Source organism: Phalacrocorax carbo, chromosome 1 (assembly GCF_963921805.1).
Source record: "Phalacrocorax carbo chromosome 1, bPhaCar2.1, whole genome shotgun sequence".
Taxonomy (NCBI): domain Eukaryota; kingdom Metazoa; phylum Chordata; class Aves; order Suliformes; family Phalacrocoracidae; genus Phalacrocorax; species Phalacrocorax carbo.
This window is the reverse complement of record NC_087513.1, coordinates 137,930,539-137,950,385: the sequence shown is the minus strand read 5'-3', so window position 1 is coordinate 137,950,385 and position 19,847 is coordinate 137,930,539.

Genomic DNA, 19,847 nt, shown 5'->3' with positions numbered 1-19,847 from the left:
TTTTCTTTTCTGAGAACTGAAAAGGTTGTTCAGTGGAAAGAGTGGGCAGCAGGCAGGAACCTTGTTCCTTGCTGACACCCGAGCATGCCATTCCTAAAGCAGCAGCTGCTCTTGCTCTTGCTTCCTCCTCCAATGCCACACAGCAGGTTTCATAATATTTGGCTTTTTCTCCTGTGTTTTAAAAAGTTACCTAAGAATGAAAGAAAAGCTCATCTGGACTACTCCATTACATACAGGTTTATTTCTAAGTCGATACTAATTCAAAGTTACTTACCTGGGAAAGACTCTGCATTTACTACAGCACAAAACCTTTTCTCATGGAATTTCCTTTTCTTTCTTGTCCAGAGTGAGAACTGGCAAATAATGTGGCCTTTTCTGATGAAGCTTAGCTGTTTTTCACTGAACAATAAGCCATTTCCAGTTAACATGGTTATTGTTTGAATTTCTTTTACTGGTTTGATGATGTTGTTGGTTGCATTTAATTATATCCCCGTGGAAACAAAGAGATAACATCCTCCTTTCTCAATATATCTCTCTCTCACACATGCTAGGAACCAGCTTCCTAATTACTGAGTAAGGCTACTGCTAATGACAACATAATCAAAATGTAGAAATTCATTTTTCAAATGCATGAAAAAACACCATCTGCATGCATCTTTTAAGTGAAACATTAAAAGCCTGACTCCGTCTGTTCTGTGGACATTAAAAATGTGTAAAAATGAGGGTTTTCCCTGGTGTCTTTGGCCAAAATCTCTCTTTTACCCACAATTGCTCAGTCTGTTCAGTTTAAATTATTCATAATACTACATCTAATTTTTCTTTCTTTAATTTCATGTCATTACTTCCCATCACATTCCTTCTCAGCACTTAACCCTTTCCAATACAGATTACTATGAAACTCATTTTATTACGATTCAGTCAAGCTTGGTATACTCAATTCTCTTTGTTCACTGTTTTTGCTGGTTTTTCTTTCTCTTTTCTGATCACATTTTGATAACGTATTTTGGGTAACAAGATGCTCAGAGCTTAATGAAATTGTTTCTGTCTTGTCACACAGGGAGAGGGACTCTCACTTCTCCCTTATATCTTCAGATAGCCTAAAGGGACTTCTCACCTCTTTTATTGCCATACCACATAATATATAAATGAGAGGTAAAGTCATGTCTTGTTCACTGTTCAGTGTCACCTCTAGATCTCTCTGTTACCGCCAGTTCTTTGCAAGGCAGCATCTTGGGCTTTCCCTTCATCTGAGCTTTTACTACTGAACTGTTTCCCTCTTTGACTATGTACTTGTTTTTCAAGTTAAATCCTTGATCTATTATGTGTCTGTCTATTTTCCCCCCAAGGCCTTTATTTTTAGTAATTTTCTCTGGGAACCAGTTGTATTTTAACATTTTTTTCCTCACTAGTATTTCTATTTCTCAGAAATTGGTATAATCTGCAAATTACATTAATAAATTTATAAGACAGGTCCTAATTGCCTGTGCATCTGCCCTTATTCCCTGCTGATTATTTGTGTTATTGCCTAATGCTTTAGTAAGCATTCAGCCCATATCAACATATCTTAGCAAAGACAACTTTGGGGGAGATGTTTTGCTGGATATTTGGAATCTGCTTCAATATCCACTGAATTCAGCTGCAACATTTCAAGTGGCACTGATGGTTTCCAAGTCAAAAGAAATGGCACAGCTTCTAGATTATCACAGCGGGGCTACGTGCCTTCGTCTTAAAGCTCTGAGCAGGGTAATCAAGAGGAAGAGTCAGATTCATGTGAAGGACTAGAGAAGTGTTCGGTAGAGCAGCATCACTGAGAGTTCCAGGCTACTCTGGAAATGAAAGGACTGCAACATGAGTGTATTTTATTTACAGAAATGCCTAAAGGAATAACACTCCAGCTACCAAAACTTTGAACAGCCCTTTTCAATGTTTCTTTTTGAATGGAACTCAATTTCTCTCTCATTAGAAATCTTTCCTAACCCCTTAGACTGCAAATTGAGTTGAACTCTCGCCAACAATTTTGCAGAATACACTCCTAAGAAAATTCTGTATCCAGCGATAAACGATTCATAAGCACCAGGAAAGGCAAACTGAGAGATGGTTTTGCTTGTGTACAAAAACTACTTTTTCCATGCTTCCGCAGAAATGCATGCTTCCATCCATCCAAGTTACCCAGGCTTCTAACCATCACAGCAATAACTTCTGATATTCTGTGTGTTATGTGTTTCAGTTACATTTATAAATATGTCATATCCCAGAAAAGACAGTCTAAAATTTTGTAATTAATATGTGAAGGTACCCATATTAATAAATGTATTTTTTCATAGGAGCAATTAATTTTTACAGCAACAGGGTTTCCTGCCCTCTAAATTAGGACATTTCTTAATTGTTTGGAATTTTCAGTAAGAGTTTAGTAGTTTAGCTGAGGAACCTCCTTCAGGCTGCAATTCCAGCCACAAGGGAGGAGAGTTGAAAATAACAAGGAAAAACAACCACTTCTCCAGTACAAGGACTCACTGAGCCACTAGGCACAGAACCATTCCCCCAAAAAAGACAGGTTTTTCTATATTTCTTGACTCTTCAGCATCAGCAGGAATGCCTCCTACCTCCTTCAGGGGAAAATTCTTGGTCTCTGTATGTGGAGATGCTCATGACAAAAATAATAGCTCACTGAATTTCGAAGGATCAATTCTGGCAATGATTAAATGTCAATATTGGGCAATAAGTGTTGCTTTTAGGAGTTTGTAACATTTTTTCAGATCCACTACCTGAGATGCTTTGAAGTATCATTAATTCCTGGTTGTAAAGTGAGCTAAGACTTTCTGAGGAGACAGATGAATGTGGAAACAAATTTTATCCTAGATACAAAATTGCTCTGCCTTTCCAACAGATATTTCTACCAAAATGTGCTTGTTCAGTATCATCAGAAAATTAGATGGAAAATTGAGAGCTGGTAAATGAAAATGTAAAACCTGACTGGTTGAGTGTGTCATATGTGCTTTTCTTCTCTGAAGACAGTCTCCCACAGGCAGTGCCTGGCCAGCGGAGCAGCCCGTGCTGCCTGCCTGCCCCAGTGGCAAAGGCCACCCAGCTAGAGGCCACTGCAGCCTCAGCCTCCCACCTCCCTCCCGGTGGGCTGAGTCCTGCTCCCAGGCGGCTGCTTTAAAACCTGCTGAGAGCCTGAATTGCTAGGAAAGAAAAAAAAAAAGAAAAAAAAAGAGAAAATATATATACCATCCCCAGAGGGCCAAAAGAAAATGTTATTTAACATGCATGCCCGTAAATTAGCACAAACATGTGCATAGACACAGATAGGGAAGAGGAAGAAAATGCAGTTTTGTAGGCCACCATCGTTTTTTAAGTAAAGCAGATATCCTGTACCTGGGAACAGGCATTGGTGGCATAAACTGTAAGCCTGGCTTCTCCAGGTGGGCTGCAGCATGTGCTGGCACAGCTTAGACTGGACTGGAATCTGCCAGTTCAGCTTGTATCTCAGATTCACATCAAGGTAAAATTAGCAGAGTCCACCAGCTTTGCCAGCAATACCAAAAAAACCCAGACTTGAGACAAGCACCCAGCCCACTGGAGCTCATTGCTCTCTGCTGCAACTGGGGAGTAACTTTCTTGTGGGTAATCTATTTACATTGAAAGATAACGGACAGAGAGGAAAAGGAAATAGCATTATTTCTGTTAAATTAAAGGACAGATCCATTAAACCACATGTCAAAAGGTCACCTAGAAAAAAAGAAAAAAAAAAAAAGGGAAAGCAAAAAGGTCAATTTGTTCAGATGTAAGCCTAACCCTGCATCTAAATATTATTTAATGTCATTACAGGACCCAGGGTCATTTGAGGAACTTATGTCAAACCAAAATTCACTATCTGTATAGCTTTTCACAGTCAGCTTGGATAAAAGTTGTGGTAACATTTATTCTACCCATCAAAAGAAGCCACTTAAGAACTAGAAAATATATTATATTGAGAAGCAGTTATGAGAAACCAATGAAAGCTGCTTTCCCACAGACTTGTGTCAGGTAGCTGAGGACAAGCCTCAACTGCAGCTTCTTCTCAAGTGGTGGCATTCAGAAAGCACCCTCCCGGCTGATATCAGCTTCTCTGATGCCTTATAAAAGCTCATGCTGCAGTTTTTCTCTGAAACAGAATGAGAGAAGCTCCCTCCTCTATTCAACCACCTGTCTTCCAATAATTTGTAAGGTCTTTGGCCTTGCATCTATTCTTACTACATGGGACCCACAGACACAGTCATATCAAACTTATCAAACATATCAAGCCACAGATGTTTGTTTTAACCAGGTTACAAACAGCACATAGCACAGTCATTTCATTGTGGTTTTTCTTAGGTAAATGGTAGGTGGGATAGCGGGTTGGGGGTTTTGAAGGCACTGGAAGATGGTTTTGGAATTTCCTTTCTTTCCCGAGCCCCAAAAGAAATGGTAGATAATCGGGGGGGGGGGGAATAGAAATTAACATCAAGTTTGCTTCCATACTGTAAATCACTTTCTCTCCTACCCCACCAGCACTGGCACATATCTAAAGTAATAAGTTTCTCTATATCTGTACATTGTGAGTCCGATTTGCTCTAGAGGAGGAATCTAGTTAATTAATAAATTTTAGATTTTAGATTTTTAGATTTCACCTAAAAGACTAAGGCTTTCACATCAGGCTTCATTTGTTGCTACCCTGTGCTGCAATGATCTCTGGATCAGCAGAAGCCTCAGACCCAGCAGTGGGGGGTCTCCAGTTAACAGAGGGTGAAGCAGTTACTTCTTTTCCACGTCTTTTCAGCCAGCCCTGGGAAGAGTATGTACCAAAGCATGTACCGTAAATGAAGATGGTTTTGCCTCTTCTACCCTCAAGTCATATTCTGAGTATGGTTTTGTAGTTAGCTTAAGCCCATCCAAAGTCTACCACCTACCAAAAGAAAGAGTTTCTCACTCTTCTCCTAAACCCGAGCTATAGGCTTGAGGCCCTGCTCTCCGTCAGCACCATCATTCATCCAGTGGTGCAGGGAGCTGCAGCAACTCAGATCCAGCTGAGAATCAAGACTTAACCTATTCCCCCACCAAAAACTTCTCAGCCCGATCAGATATGATCCCTGATCTGCATCTTCATGCAATCACGTAATTGCTCCTGTCCAAACAAGGAAGGGCATGGGAACACACAGATGAAAGCAGGGGTGAGGGGAAGTACTCCATTTGGCAATGTCACTGTAGGCTGGTTGAAATCACACTGTAATCACTCCTCACTGGAATGTAGTCATATGAACCAACATAAAGATTCTCATTTGTGTGGTTTCTGAGTTGTGAGCTATGTGACGTTCACAAAAATAGATTGTTATGCTGAATTCCAACTTCAGCCCAATCTTTTTTTTTGTGTGTGTGTGTCTTTCTAACTCTGGTATAGCATTACCTGTTACAATCTTCCAGTTCCTGAGATTAAACTTCTGCTGTACACACAGCACGGAAATTCCCAGGAACATATCTGATTCCAAAGGAGTGAGATAAGAAGAGCAGTTAATAGATTTTCTTACTAGCACACTTTTGAAGTGGCTAGCGGGAGTTTCTGTTTTCCTTTGTTGTCTGCCTACAGGAGAAAAAAGACGTGCAAGAGAAAAAGTGTCCAAAGGGGACAATTGTCCAAGCTGGATTTAGACACTAAAAGAAAACTGAGAATGTCTCAGTGGTATTCAGTGACTTTTAGTTGGTTCAGAATGAGGACATTTAGTCCACAAAAAAAGCATGTTCTCATTTTGGGCTGCCTCAGCCAATTTGACTAATTTGGGCTAAAGTAGCAAAGTAACTTGGGAGTTACGTTGGAATAGCAGCTGATAGGGACCCTGGGGCTGAAGTCATGCTGTCCAAATTAAAATCCACATTGCAAGAATAGTGCTGGTCTTCTAACCTGTGGTTGGAACATATTTCTTCTGTTGAATTTTGGAGAAGAAAGGAGACACACCTACTGCAGGCAGCCCTTTGTCCTAGACATAATCATATTAAAGACCCATCTCCATAACTGCTACTGTAATATAATCTTTGCTTAAGTGTTTCTTCATTTGAAAGTCTTAACATTAGATGCCTTTTTCATCTTAATTTTATATGTGCTACATCAACCTATTGCAATAAAGAGATTACATTGTAAAACACATTTGTTTTAAAATTTTATTTTTTAAGTAATTGGGGGGTGGGGGAAAGAGTGATACGCAGACTGTATGCATATATACATATATATATGTATATATATGCATATATATGCTTTCTTTTCCTACATGTGTCTAGCTGGCTAGGAAGCTGCAGCATCCTTCTGTAGTGCCCGGGCAGTACGGGGGAAGGGTCAGGCACTGGTGGGCTCTGCTCCTTGTAACAGGAACGCCATGTTCCCACCTAGTTAAAACAGACTCCTACAGTCATCATCCAAAAGTGTCTTTGTGGCTTTTCACCAGCAGGCTGAGAACTCTGCAACAAAACGAGCACGTCAGAATATTCACCAGAATAGCGAAAGAAATTAGTTCCAATGTTTCAATTTTAGTATGTCAGTAATAACACATGCAGGACTTTCATTCCCTTCAAAAGAGGACCAAAGCTTTTCTGCATCCCACTCCCTTTATGTCTGAGAGGGCACCCAAACCAAGTGAAGATCTCATGTTTTGAGGATTAACTGCCAGCAAGGCAGCTAAAGAAATACTCTCTGATGGATGATGATTATTTGCTGTTGATCAGTTTTGTTCAGTGCTTTGCCTAGAACAGGGAGAAACACACATTTAATCAGTTTGTGATAACTGGAAGCCAACACAACAGTTCCCTGGAAAGGGTGGTTTTTGTGTGGGTAGAAATTTGGATTTTTATGTGCACATTTACTGCTTCTAAAAGTGCAAGAAAGGAAGACAAGCAGAAACATTTGCTAAAATGGTGCTAACTTCAAATTTTCCAGAAACTGTTCAATGAGATCTCACAAAAAAAGGTGATTTTGCATGACTAAATATGGGTGTTTATATTGTCTACATATAGGTTAAGAGGTGTTGCCAATATAATCAATCTTCATAGATTAGATGGGGTTTATCTCACTCCTGTAGTCACCACCTACATTTGGCCAGATTAATCACTCAGTTGACCATGTTAAACAGATTTCCCCTGACTAGCAGAGAGTTGGATAATTAGCTCAGATGTGGACATCGACATTATAGATGATTAAAGTTTGCAAGATGGATATTCATTTTTTATTTTTCAACTTGAACTGCCAAATGATACTTTTATCTCCTAGGTTTTTTCCTACTGTACCACTGCTCCATCAAAGAAGACTATCTAAAATGTGCTCTCACGATTGCGTTCCTAGTTCAGCATTACACTGTTTGGCCATTCAAGACAGTGAATGGGAAAGATTACACAGGAGCTCAGCAATTTACTCCTAATGCCAAGGTTAAACACCCCTTCAGTCCAAAAGAAACTTCTATTAATGCTTTGAGAAAGGCCATAGAGAGAACATGAAACGCAAAACATACAGTTCAAAGAAAGCACAATTCCATTCCGTTACAAGTTATACTCTTCTTTGGATTTCTTTTGTCCTACAAAACAGACTACTACTTCTTACAATCAATCTGCAATGCCTATCTTCGCTTATTGAAGCTAAAATCTACCTTCATGCTCAGCAAAATGGGCAGGGAGATGCTCCTAAAGTCTAAAGACATAAAGTCAATAACAACAGAAGAGACAACAGGAAAGAAACCAACCTGCACAAATAAGTAGGAATACTGTACCAGCAGATAGCTCAAAAATCAAAACTCAGATTTTGGGTCAGCTGATTTTACCAAATACTTCAAGGGTGTCAAAGCTTTTAATTACTTATCATAAAATGTTCATCAGTCCTACCGTCTTGCTTTGGAGCAGGCACAATAATTTATGGATTATTTGTGGAGTATCTAGCACCTGGGATCAATTAACACCAGGTTTTTCATTTTTAGTCCTACTGCCATGTAAAGGTTAAAAAATGATAGCTCAAAACATGAAATTTTGCACCCCTGGTTCTGATACAACCCATGTGAGAACTACAGGAACAGTCCGTGCACGCTGCTCTTCCCTCCCACTCACAGGTTTGATTCTTTGGGTGAGTCTATTAAACAACATGTGATGGACCATTAAGTGAGTGCTCAGTAATTTAACAGCTCTGCCCAGCAAGGTTACTTACAGAGGCTGATTCACTTCATATATTTTAAAGACAGATTAAGTATTTTGTTTTTATTTTCGCTGGGTGACTTGATCAAACCCCAGGGCTTCCCTTTCACTTTAAAATTTTGTTCTTGCTCGCTTTAAATGCTCCTCTGCAGTGTTGCTCCAGAGTATTCCAGCCACTCCCACATTCTGGGAGAAAAAATCTGGACAATATTTTATTTTCCTGAGTCAGTTTAACTGGCTGGATCATTTGTTTCTCTTAAAGCATTCTTATACAGATTGGCATTTGCAAGAAGATCAAGAAACCCACATGATAAATGGAGGTCAGCCCATGGGAAGCTGAGCCCTTTAATGCACTAGACAAATGGTTAAATTTAAATCAAAAGACATGGATCTGGGATAATTTCAAATTCATTTGAAAACTATTCAGATTAATTGCAGGCAGAGAGGGTTAGCTGAAAATAAAATTGCTTGGACTGAAGTTTAGCTCCCAGAATTCAGCAAAACAACAACAAAAAAGAAAAGAACATTTTTTATATTCAAGGTAGAGTTAGAATTTATCCAACTGTTTTTCTTTTTGATTTACTCTGTCTGAAACGGAATGGTTGTACATTATAAAAATAATTTCTGGAGCAAAATCTTTATAGCTTCCAAATGTTGCCAGTGTCATAAACAGTGACATTTGTAAGCTGCTAAAGGAAAACCTCAAGAACAGAAAGCTCTGAATTTCTCAGACTGATCTTATTCAGACAGATCTGAAGTCAGAGCCAAATTCAGAATTATACACTCAGTAAATTCAGGCCACTGTTTCTCAATAGCTACTGCCTACCTAATTAGGACTCTTTCAAATGAGGATGAAGCCAGAAATGAGTCTCCATTAAATGGCTCAGACTACTAATGTGTTTAAAGTTAAGAACGTGTGGTGTATATCTGCTTTATCCTTATTACCAACATCTTGAAAATAAGCCAATTATTATTTTAAATAATTTACAGTCTTATCCACCTCTTGTCAGCTCTAAGCTGAGAAGAGGGGGGAGGGAGGGAACTAGAGAGGGGGAGAGAGAGAGGGAGAGAGCCTGTTCCCTTTGATTCAGAAAAAAAAGCTGTAAGAGGCATCTTTCATCTGCGAGATGAAGCAGGAGGAACTTTCACCTAAGCGGAGCTAAAGGTTTGGGTGAGGGTTTTCCCATCTATTGCTGACAGCAAAAGCCACAGGAGGAGTAACTTTTCTAGGAAATTGAAAAAGGAACATACATAAGAGAGAAAGTGTACTGCATTCACATATGCACAAATCCTCTCCATTTCATGGCTAAGTACAGCTTCTTTCCAGAGTTGCCTTTTATCATAGCCTTAAAGAAACCGCACCCACCCCCGCAAAGCTACGTCCATTTTGACCATGCATTTTGACCAGTGAATAGCTAAAAGCTGCTCCACACCCTGTTATGGCAAACATTTCTTTAAAAAAATGAATCTGATCAGTCTTCTTTCCTTGTCAGCTTTGCTTCCACCCTCCCTCCCCATAGGTAACATTTCTTAACACTGCGTCTTATGCAGCTGGTGGTTTGCCTAACTTCTGTAAACACAAAATCAATCTGGAAGGCTCTGCTGGTAGTCCTTCTGCTTCAAAACCACGACCACTAATTATCTGGACCTGAGAAAACAATGCAGTGATTTAGCTGCTTTTGTGCACGTCCTGCGCCTGTCCATGGCTTCCAGCTGGTGCGAGGGAAGAGGAAGACAGGGAAGAAACACTGAAGTACGGGTCAGGCCACAAAACTCAGATGGCAGCACTGCTACCACATACACCTCATGTACCAAGAGAAACTGGGTTTGTTTTGGGAAGAAAATGTTAGGAGAAGCCAAACCACTGTATACATACCAACTTATAAATCTAGGCAAAGAATTTTTCGCAGTTCCAGGAAGACATGCAAATAAATGCAGTTGCACAGTAAAACCATACCCACACCAGGAGATAAAAAGTTTATCCACGCAGGGGAAAACCAAAATATGTAACTCTATCTTTACAGCATAGTACCTGCTTTATACCAAGACTTCTGCAGAAATTTGTTTCTTGTACTCACTAAGGGACTGCAGTAGCTTTGCTTCTGGGAAAAGGAAGGGTGATCACTGCTTTTGTTTCACCCACATTCTGATTATTCTGTGGGTGAGAGGAACGTGCTTCAGAAGAGCTGAATAAAGACCTTTCATATCCCTCAGTTTCTTTTTCTCTAGTGTGGAATGGCACAGAGACAAAATAAGTAGACTTTGGGCAGAAAGAGTGGAATATTATCATTCCTCCAAGAAGGAATTGGTTTGGTGAACCAGAAATCATATTCTCTTTAAGGTCATCTCAACAACCAGATTGATGTTGCTAATTATTATTTTCATTTCCAATATAAATTAGTTTAAAGCTGACTTTTTTCAGTTTCAAAGCTTTAAGTTGCTTTCTTTTGTTTTTCATTTTTTAGGCCAAAACTATTCACTGGGGCACCTAAAGATTTTTGGGCAATTTAATACTTCACTTTCAGTAGCTGAAGGCGTTTTTTCTAATAAAATATTTTGCCCAAATGCCAATCACCTGCAACTGATTGTTCTTGATTGCTGAGCTGATCGCTTGCACTGTGATCTATGCATGTGGTTATACTTCTGCTAAATACATATTTGCAGAGCTATTTCATATAGGGTATACATAACAGTACTCCTACATCATTCCTACTCAAAGTCCCATAGGAATGGGATGTCGTATGAGAGGCATTAAAGCGATACACCAGTTAGGAAGAGAATTTCAGCTTAGCAGTTCTGTCTTGTTGCAGTACCACTTTGACAGTTCAATCTCCCAAAGCAAAATGGCAAAGGCAGAAACCTTACCACAATTTACTCTTCTGCCTGGGCTTCAAAAGGCCCCTTTTAAAATGAACCTGCACCATATACACATTCACGTGTCAGGGAGCTGCACTAACCTCTGCAGAGCTACTGATGTGGGAGAGCTGAGGTGACCATACTACCTTGAAACAACCGGTCATTTCTCCTTCTCCTTTCCTGTTGATTTTTCAGTAGTATAATGAATTATAATACTACTTTAATAAAAGATGTTACAACATCAGTGTTGATTATTTAAAAGCAATCATGAGCCTTTTGCCTTTGTCTCTTTGTTTTACATCACATTAGTGCAGACAATTTCCAAATCCAATCTCTGCCCAGCTCTTTTCAGTCCACAGGGCTTGGGACAGCATCCTAAAATTAACATCACAAATGAAACTCCCAGCCATCTGTGTATGCTCTAAAATTCCATCCTGCAAAACAGCTAAAAAAAAAAAAAAAAGAAAAAAAAAAAGAAAGTAGTTTCATGTAGCACTTTGTTGCTCTCTATCTTGGAAAAAAATCTGATTCCTTAAGCTCCCTAACTGCACCAAGAGGGCCCACTGTATCTGTTAAACTCATTGACTGCAAGTACTGCCTTCATATGTAGCAAAATTTCAGCTTTATGAGCTTTAGCTTGTGTGAAGCCCAGCAATGACATCATCAGAGCCCTGTGGGTATGGCATGGAGGACGGACAAGGATAACACGCCATAGACTTTGTGGGACGAAGTCCAACAGGGTTACGTACTCCATCTAGAACACTGCTGAGTCTCAGCACGATCCAAAATACCATTCGTGTTACAATGTTTTGAGCTGCCAACCACTGATAAATTTATTGACTGTCAGGCTAAAAAAATATAGAGAAGTCAGCCATTTATTTTATTATACTTTTAGATGTCCATTACGATGGTAAAATATAGTAGGAGAAAAAATACCTTCCCTCCTCTCTTGAGGGATATTTCCAAGATACTGGAATGGCTTGACTGCTCGTATTTGGGTAATTTTCATAGCATACATGGAGCCATACAGATGTCATATATGAAAACACAGCATGGATTTATGGATTTTTGAACAGGAGGTCTGCTTCCAAAATTTCCTTTGGCCTTCACAGAAGAATACAGGGAAGAGAAATCAATTCTGTTGTGCTTTTAGTGCCCCAAGCACAACATATAACCGGTTAATACATAATTACTGAAACCTACTAAGAAGAAGGATCATCCTCTGAGAGTCCAATTTTAATTATGCTCCAGCCAATGACTGTTTTCAGCACTGACTTCAACTGGAGAAAGGCACGTGACTTACAAACTACATTACCCCAACAGATTTAGGAACCAAGATGGGACTTGGAGGGTAGTTAAAGTTTGACCCTTTATTCTTCCAATTAATTTGTGGTTGTGAATACTAACCTGAAGGGAGATTAGATAGGTTCTTCCTAAATGGTATTTAGGCTTTTTCACTGTTTCCATGAATGAAATTTCAGCAATAAAAGTGATATTATAATCTCAAAAATTTTGTGGAGAGGATGCACCGCTTGGCACATCAAATCGTAAAATCTCTAATTATATGTTGCAATAAGCAGCCAAATGCTGCTGTAGCAACACACCACTAAACACAGTCTCCTTTTGGAAAGGTGTAAATATAAACAACAGACTTTTGCCACAGCTGTACTGCCTGATCATAACTAACCAATGCTTTTTTTTCTCTAAATCTGTTCACCCAGAGGGCCCAATTCTCCAGTGATTGACACCACTGTAATTTAACTGATTCCAACAGTTCAAGTCCCCTTATCCACAAATGAGAGCAGAATCCAATCGATGTCAGGAGTATGGGTTTCCACACAGAACATCTTTCTCCCTCAGCGTATGGGGAGAAGTTTCAGCAGATTTCCTTCTCCCAGACTCTAAATAAGCTTAATCTGCTTCTGATGTATTTTTTCAGCTTGGTCAGAAACCTGTCCAGTTTACCAAGGTCAATGAGGTCAATCAAAGCCATTGCTTTTTCGTGTGCTGGAAACAGGAAATCAGAATCCTGAGCTTTAAAAAATTATATTCAGGGAAGAATAAATGTCATAGGTGAGCAAATTCACACTACTCCTTTCATTGTTTTTAGCTTTTCTGAAAGTCTATTTCCACTCAGAGCTGCGCTGCATGTTTTGCAATATTTATATTTCACTCTATTTCTTTATTGTGAAACAGACAACAAAAGGGAGGGGATGCCTTCTTTAAAAAGCTGCTATTGTTTAAGGAGAAATGAAAGGTAAGCACAACTTCATGGTATGTAGGAAGATGAATGCAGAAGTCTGTGCTAAGCAAGGACTCTAGTTTCCTACTCCTGGCATTTCTGGAAGATGGATCTTACACACCAGAAGTGGGAGACGGGAAAGTGTGGATTTAAGACAGCCCCAAGCTCACGGTGGCTGTGGAGCAGCCTGCCTGGCAGGTCTCTCCAGGAAGCATCCTGGCCCTGACCCCGGCACTGTCTGCCATAACTCCAGACAGGGCTTTATGAAGAACTTGCCTTGCCATCCATAAAACAGGGGCAAACCTGAGGCACATTTTTGGCTCACAGAATGGCTATTTCCCAAAATAACTTCAGTTTAAAAATTTCCAAGGAGTGTTACATTCGGGAAGATAGTAGAAAATACCTCCCAGCTTGGGTCAGCCAAAAAGCTGATCTATAAGGCAGCTTTCAGGAAACATGGTGATGGCTACCACGAGGCTATTTTTCCTTCAGGGTTGGGCTACATGGAGCCAAATTTTCCAAAGATTTCTCTTTCTCTTTTGACATCATAAGAACTGAATTTTCAAAAGAGTTTATCGAACCATGTGCTATCCCTCTGGCTGTTGAACTTTCCAGACACAGCATTTTAAAATGCCTTTCAGAATCCTGCATGTAGCCCTGGGCCCTTTATCTATGTTCTCCTGCTTTTGTTTTTCCTCTCCTTTTTCAGTGTTCCACATAGTTCCACATTTGTGACTTCTGGGCTTTTCCATGGGGCCTTGTAATCATATCCATACTGTGCAAATAAAGGGGTTACCTGTGAGGAAAAGACACAGAAATATCTGTACAAATCCTGCAAGTTATTCACAGAATCTGGATGAAGATTTGGCCCCATGACTCTTTTGACTGCACTCACATCTGCAGGTCTGATTCCTCCTAGGGCTGAAAATCAAACTAGAAAGAGGCGCTGACTGAACTGATGATCCCTGTCCTGCAGTATGACGTTGGCTAATACATGGTTCTCAGACCCAAATATTACCTATATATCTTATTGATTAATATTTAAAACAGTGCAGATGACTAAATACTGATTGTTGAACTTTCAGGATTTTAGACATATTTTCAAGCTTGTGGTTAGGAGAGGTTTTACTCTGTTTTGATCTGAAAAGCCAGAGTTATAGCAACTTTTAAATATCTGTAAGATGCACACTTGTCTGCTTTCTTCATACCAGTTCCATTCTCTATTCTAAGTTGTAAAATCCAAAGCAAGGGAAATATATTGCTCAAGCAGACACATGCACATATTTTGAGCTCTCAGCCTTCAGACGTCCAACTCTTGACTTGGGCTGGACAGACGGTATTAAATGTGTGCCTAGAAATTGTATAAATTTATTCCCTTGTTTAAGAGAATTTTCTAATATATTTTCAGGCATGCTTCTGCATTTTATATATGTTGGTATACTTCATGCAGAATCACTTAGGATCACTGCAAGTTTTGCCAGTAGTTAAGGTAATGTTGCAGTTGCAGAGCTCATGAAAAACATGATAAGAGGTAACAGCGGAAAATTGATTTCTTGACCTGTCACAAGAGGAGACAGGTAGAAACAGCACTGGGGTCTCTGCCTCAGAACATGGTCTGAAATGTTAATCTTTGACAAAAAAAAGTGTAATTTGGTTTTCATACTCATTTGTGTGGGGTCATTTAGGGACATCTCCTGAGGTTGTCCCTCAGAAGTCTTTATTCATTTCCAAGAATTTGCAACAGAGAAAATAAACACCCTGAAATGTATTAAGTCATTACAAGCAACTGAAACAGGCTCCAAAGTCATTAGCTGAAGGACGCAGGACTCTGCAAACTCATTTCTTGCGAAGCAACCAGTATGTCCCACAACAGTTACACACCGAGGGAAAAAAATGGAACTGAAATTGTTGCCTAACAAGGGAAGCCTCAAAACTTAAACAGGACCTGTACAATGGAGCATGCCACTGCAGATAAAAAGAATCAGCAATTTCTGAACTTAACATAACTCATTTCATTAGTTTCGCTATCCCCTTACACTTTCTCATTCCCACTCACCCCAGCTAACTCAAGCATTTCTCTCATCAGAAGAAAGAAAGAAGACATGCTATAGTAAAATATCAATAAGAAATTTTGGAGGAGAGGCTCATCGCTCTTGAGCAAGGCAGGCACTGGTTTACCGCAAACTGAGGTTGTCAAACAGTCTGTAAGGACACTTAGATACCAGGTTCTCTGCAACTACTCTGGGAAAGGATAAAAGTTAAAGAATCTAGAATTGAAAAGCTCAGTATCCCTTTCATTTTTGTATTATTATCCCATTATCAAACCCTTTAGCCAACCAACACCCTATGACATGGGATTATCCTAAATTTATCAGCAAATAAATTGCCGCCTTTGCCTTTAAAATACTAAAAAGCAAGAAACAAAAAAGATCATTTATATTTAGAACAGCAAAATCAGCTAAGTCTCAAACATGACTGGCTTCATAGCATTTTGTTAAGGACCTGAAAATCTTTCTTGCTCTTTTAAAGCAAACCCCATTTGAATACACATAGCAGTTAAACTGCCTAACAAGATTTATGATCAAAGCAAACGTGAAATAATTGCTGGTGGTTTGCGCAGCAAAGTGCCTCATACAAATGAAGGCAACAATATCAATGAAACTAATTTGGTTCAAAATATAAGGAAACAGACCTCACAGGGGGGAAATAAAAAATGTATACATTCGTGTTATCAATTCACAATTATTTTTAAACTTCCACTGTGAAGTGACAGCACCAGGAGAAACTAATTTTCCTGAACAGTATACTGTTTGTAAGTGATCTGGGTAATAAGGATTGCAGATTCTGTTGGACATTTCCACAGTCCTATAGGTGAGTCCTTAGCAAAGATTTCCCAGGGAAGGGTGCGGTAGGGGGCAGACACAAACCAACAACAGAACAGGGAAGTTCATCTCTCAAAGTCAATGTCTAAATAAAAATAAATTACAAAACTCATCTTGACTTAAGTGGAATAACCATTGCTGAAAAGTTCTGCTATCATTATGACAGTCTGACTGTTCAAGAAGACATGGCAGGAACTGAATCTCCTTATAGTCATGGCCTTCCCATGCCTAGAACAACAGCTTTGATAGGAGTTTTAATGCCATTTGAGTTTTTTGCACTGCTCTAAACAGTGCAAATGATTTCACAATAATGAAACCAAGATTAATTTTCAAAAAAATTCATGGTATTTCATAGATCATTGTCATAGCTCAAGAGTCTCGTAGTTTATTGTCAGTCTCCTGTGAAATAGCTGTATCACTTTTGAAGATTTAAATAAATTTATCAGAAAGGTCACAAATGTTTTGCAAGTAAATACAAATGAAAGAACTCATTGTCTGTTATCTGTAGTCCAGACATTGCCTGGATTTAAAGACCAAAGCGTCATAATCTTCGTTATCTACATTAGAGCACTCACATCTTCCAGACCTCAGATGTCAAAAGGATCAGGTTCTTCCCTTGAAGAAAATTCTTGCCCTCCAACAAATTCCATGCAAAGAATGGTAAAAGTCAGTGTTACTCCATCTACAGGATGGTGGTCAAGGAAATTGTGATTCATTGTCACCAACCACTTGTCAAGCTTGGCTAGTAAAAAGATGGTTCCTCATTACTGATTAGGTACTTTTTGGGTTCTCTGATGCCCTATTCAGGAGGAAGGAGGGCCACTGACATGCTGGCAGTACTTAAAATGCCTGACACAGACAAAAAGAAGGATAAGATATTTTTAAAAGCCTGTTTCATACCTAAAGAGAACAGTCATGTTAGCTTTGCTGCACTGAAAAGTTCACACTTGTTAGCAAAAGATATCCATTCCATACACATCCACTGAAACTTATGGTATTACCAAATTTCACAGCATTAATTGACCATAAGAAGGTCTAGCTCTAAGGTTTAACTCCATCTATGCATTACCTAACCTGTGAAAGACAGCTTGGAATAACTCCAAACCACACATTTCAGTCTTTGAGAAACCACTTCTGGACACCAACTCTCTCCCCTCCAACCTGCTAGGGCCATTCCTGAGTAAGCTCATAGCGTGACTAAACAAAGGCCAACTACAGCCTCATCTAATTGATGCTCATAATCTAAACTTGGAGCAGTCTGAAAACATGCCAGAACACAGAATGGAGCCTTTTTAGCAGCACAGATGATCCTCTATCCGTAGAGGGAACACAGAAGATGGTTTCTCATCTGGGGCATATCTGCAGCATTTGACTGTGAGTTACATGGTCTTATGGAGATTATGAGAGATTTGCTAAAAGAGATGACAGGAGCAAAAGGTAATTTACTAAAATGTTTTGAGTCTTTCTGGAGTGATTCCACCCAAACTTGATGGGGAAACCTCACTTTCATCTGGCATCTATTATTTTGGTGCACTGTATGATGAGTTTTCCTTTACTACTTATTATATGGACTATCTAGATGGTAATAATGTAAATGCCAATAATCTGTAATGACAAAGAGTGTTATCTTTCCTACATGCAGTTGTGCCCTTTTGTATAGGGTAAGGTGAAGTGCTTCATGGGTGAAGCGCATAGCTGAAGATGAGCCTCAGCACAAAAGAAATTGCTAGTGAACAAAAAATTTTAAAAATTCTGAAGATTTTTGGGGTCTTCATTAGTCATTAGTTCCCTTTATATAATCAGGAGTGAGAGATGCTCACCTCCTGAGAGCAATTAATTTCATCTACAGGTCAGATAAATCACCATGTGGAGGCATCTATCTCTCTTCATAGATTATATTAAAAGAACCTAAACGATTAGCTCAGGTCAAGACTTATAACATTTAGACACCTATATTTAAATAATTTGGGATTTCTCAGTAATACTGAAGAATGTGGTAGAAGAATGCCATGCTCAAACAAGACCATTGTATCAGCTTTGCAAGAAAACTCTAGCTCTTTCTGGTGGATGAGACAATTGCAGTAACTCAGTGTTTCTTGATTACAGCAATACACAATATATCTCAGCATAAAACTCCAGTGCCTATGGAAATCCATGTAAAACAAAGTGCTGGAACACACCTTCAACCACTTACGCGGCCACAAGCACATAAAATTTATCTCCCCTATCTTAGCTTCCCAGAATACTGGAATCACAGCTATCTTTATAATCATTACTCTAAGGATTCTCCAGGTTGCAGCCAACCAGAAAAAAAATCACCTAAAGTTTCAGGATAATGATTTAACATTTTTTCTTTGCCATGGAAGAACTATCTGTAGCAGAGGCACACAACTCCAGATTTGTGCCACTGGTTAAGTTTTCAGCAGATATTGCCACGATCCCACATATTTGATAGCTTCATGTCCCTGTGGCAGAGCCTGTATTTCTCTCCATTCCCCAGGTCGCTCGCAAGAACTACTCCCCTGTTTCCAGAGAAAACTGCTATCTCTGTAAAAGCGGAAGCAATCCACTGGTTCCTGCTCTGTAACTCTCATGAAAATTACTAAGCAGACCTGTGTAAAAACCAGTGAACCTCAGAAAGTAACCAATTATTTGTAAAAATAAATTTAGTAGCTGTGCTCTACGAGGAGGGCAAAGATCATTTCAGGAGCTGATCTACAGTTGTGGAGTGGATTCCTAAGAAACTAGGAACATTCACAACCCTCAGCGCCTCCCAAACACAAGGCACATTTCTTTGACCTTGCCGTCACTAACAGTAATGCATAGCATATGTGTTAAAAAAACACCAGAAACTTTACCACAAGTGCTTCTCTGCCCCACCCAAGGAGTAGGTAAGCGTGTGACAGACGTTAGTCATGTTCTTTAAAATGCTACTGGGAAGTACTCACATACTATAGTAATGAGTATGGTATAAGAGTCTTACTCAGAATAATAAAGCTACACCAATTTCAATGCACATTTTCCACAGAAAAGGGCTTTCTGTTGCTTACTTGTCTTATGATGGAGGAGTAATAGTAAGAAAGGTTCTCAAAGCTTCATTGGGTTTAGGGAGCAACAGGTGAAGTAGAAGAAGTATGGTTCGTAAAGAACGCCAAGACCTGCATCATCCCTTAAGGTATCCTCTTAAGATACATGAATCACAAAGGTAAATCAATTATTCATTTTGTTGCAAGAAGCAGCAGATCCATGCCTACTCCCCAGATGCCTTCCTCCTCCAGAAAAGAATGAACTTCAGGTGAGAATATACAATGAGATAACTACTAGGTTTTTCACATCCTCCACTCTCCAACCATGAGGAGGGGTCCAGGTTTAGAGAGTAGAGACAAATTAATATAAGGCTAAGCTGAGGTACAGCACATGGAAATGATGTCATTTAAAGGCGTTATTATTAGTACTATATGCTGGGGAAAATAAAGGAATGGAAATAAAGTTGAACCCTCCAGTTTGGGAAGAAAGAAAGGAAGACCTGAGGACAACACTGATAGTGCTTCAAAGAGGGAGTGGGACCAGAAAATCTCCAGAGATTGCCTCCAGCCTGGATGATTCCATGATTCCACATGAAAAACTACAAGAGAGTGCTAACTAAAGTGAAGGTTATGCTCTTGGTGACAGGGGACTTCTGGAAA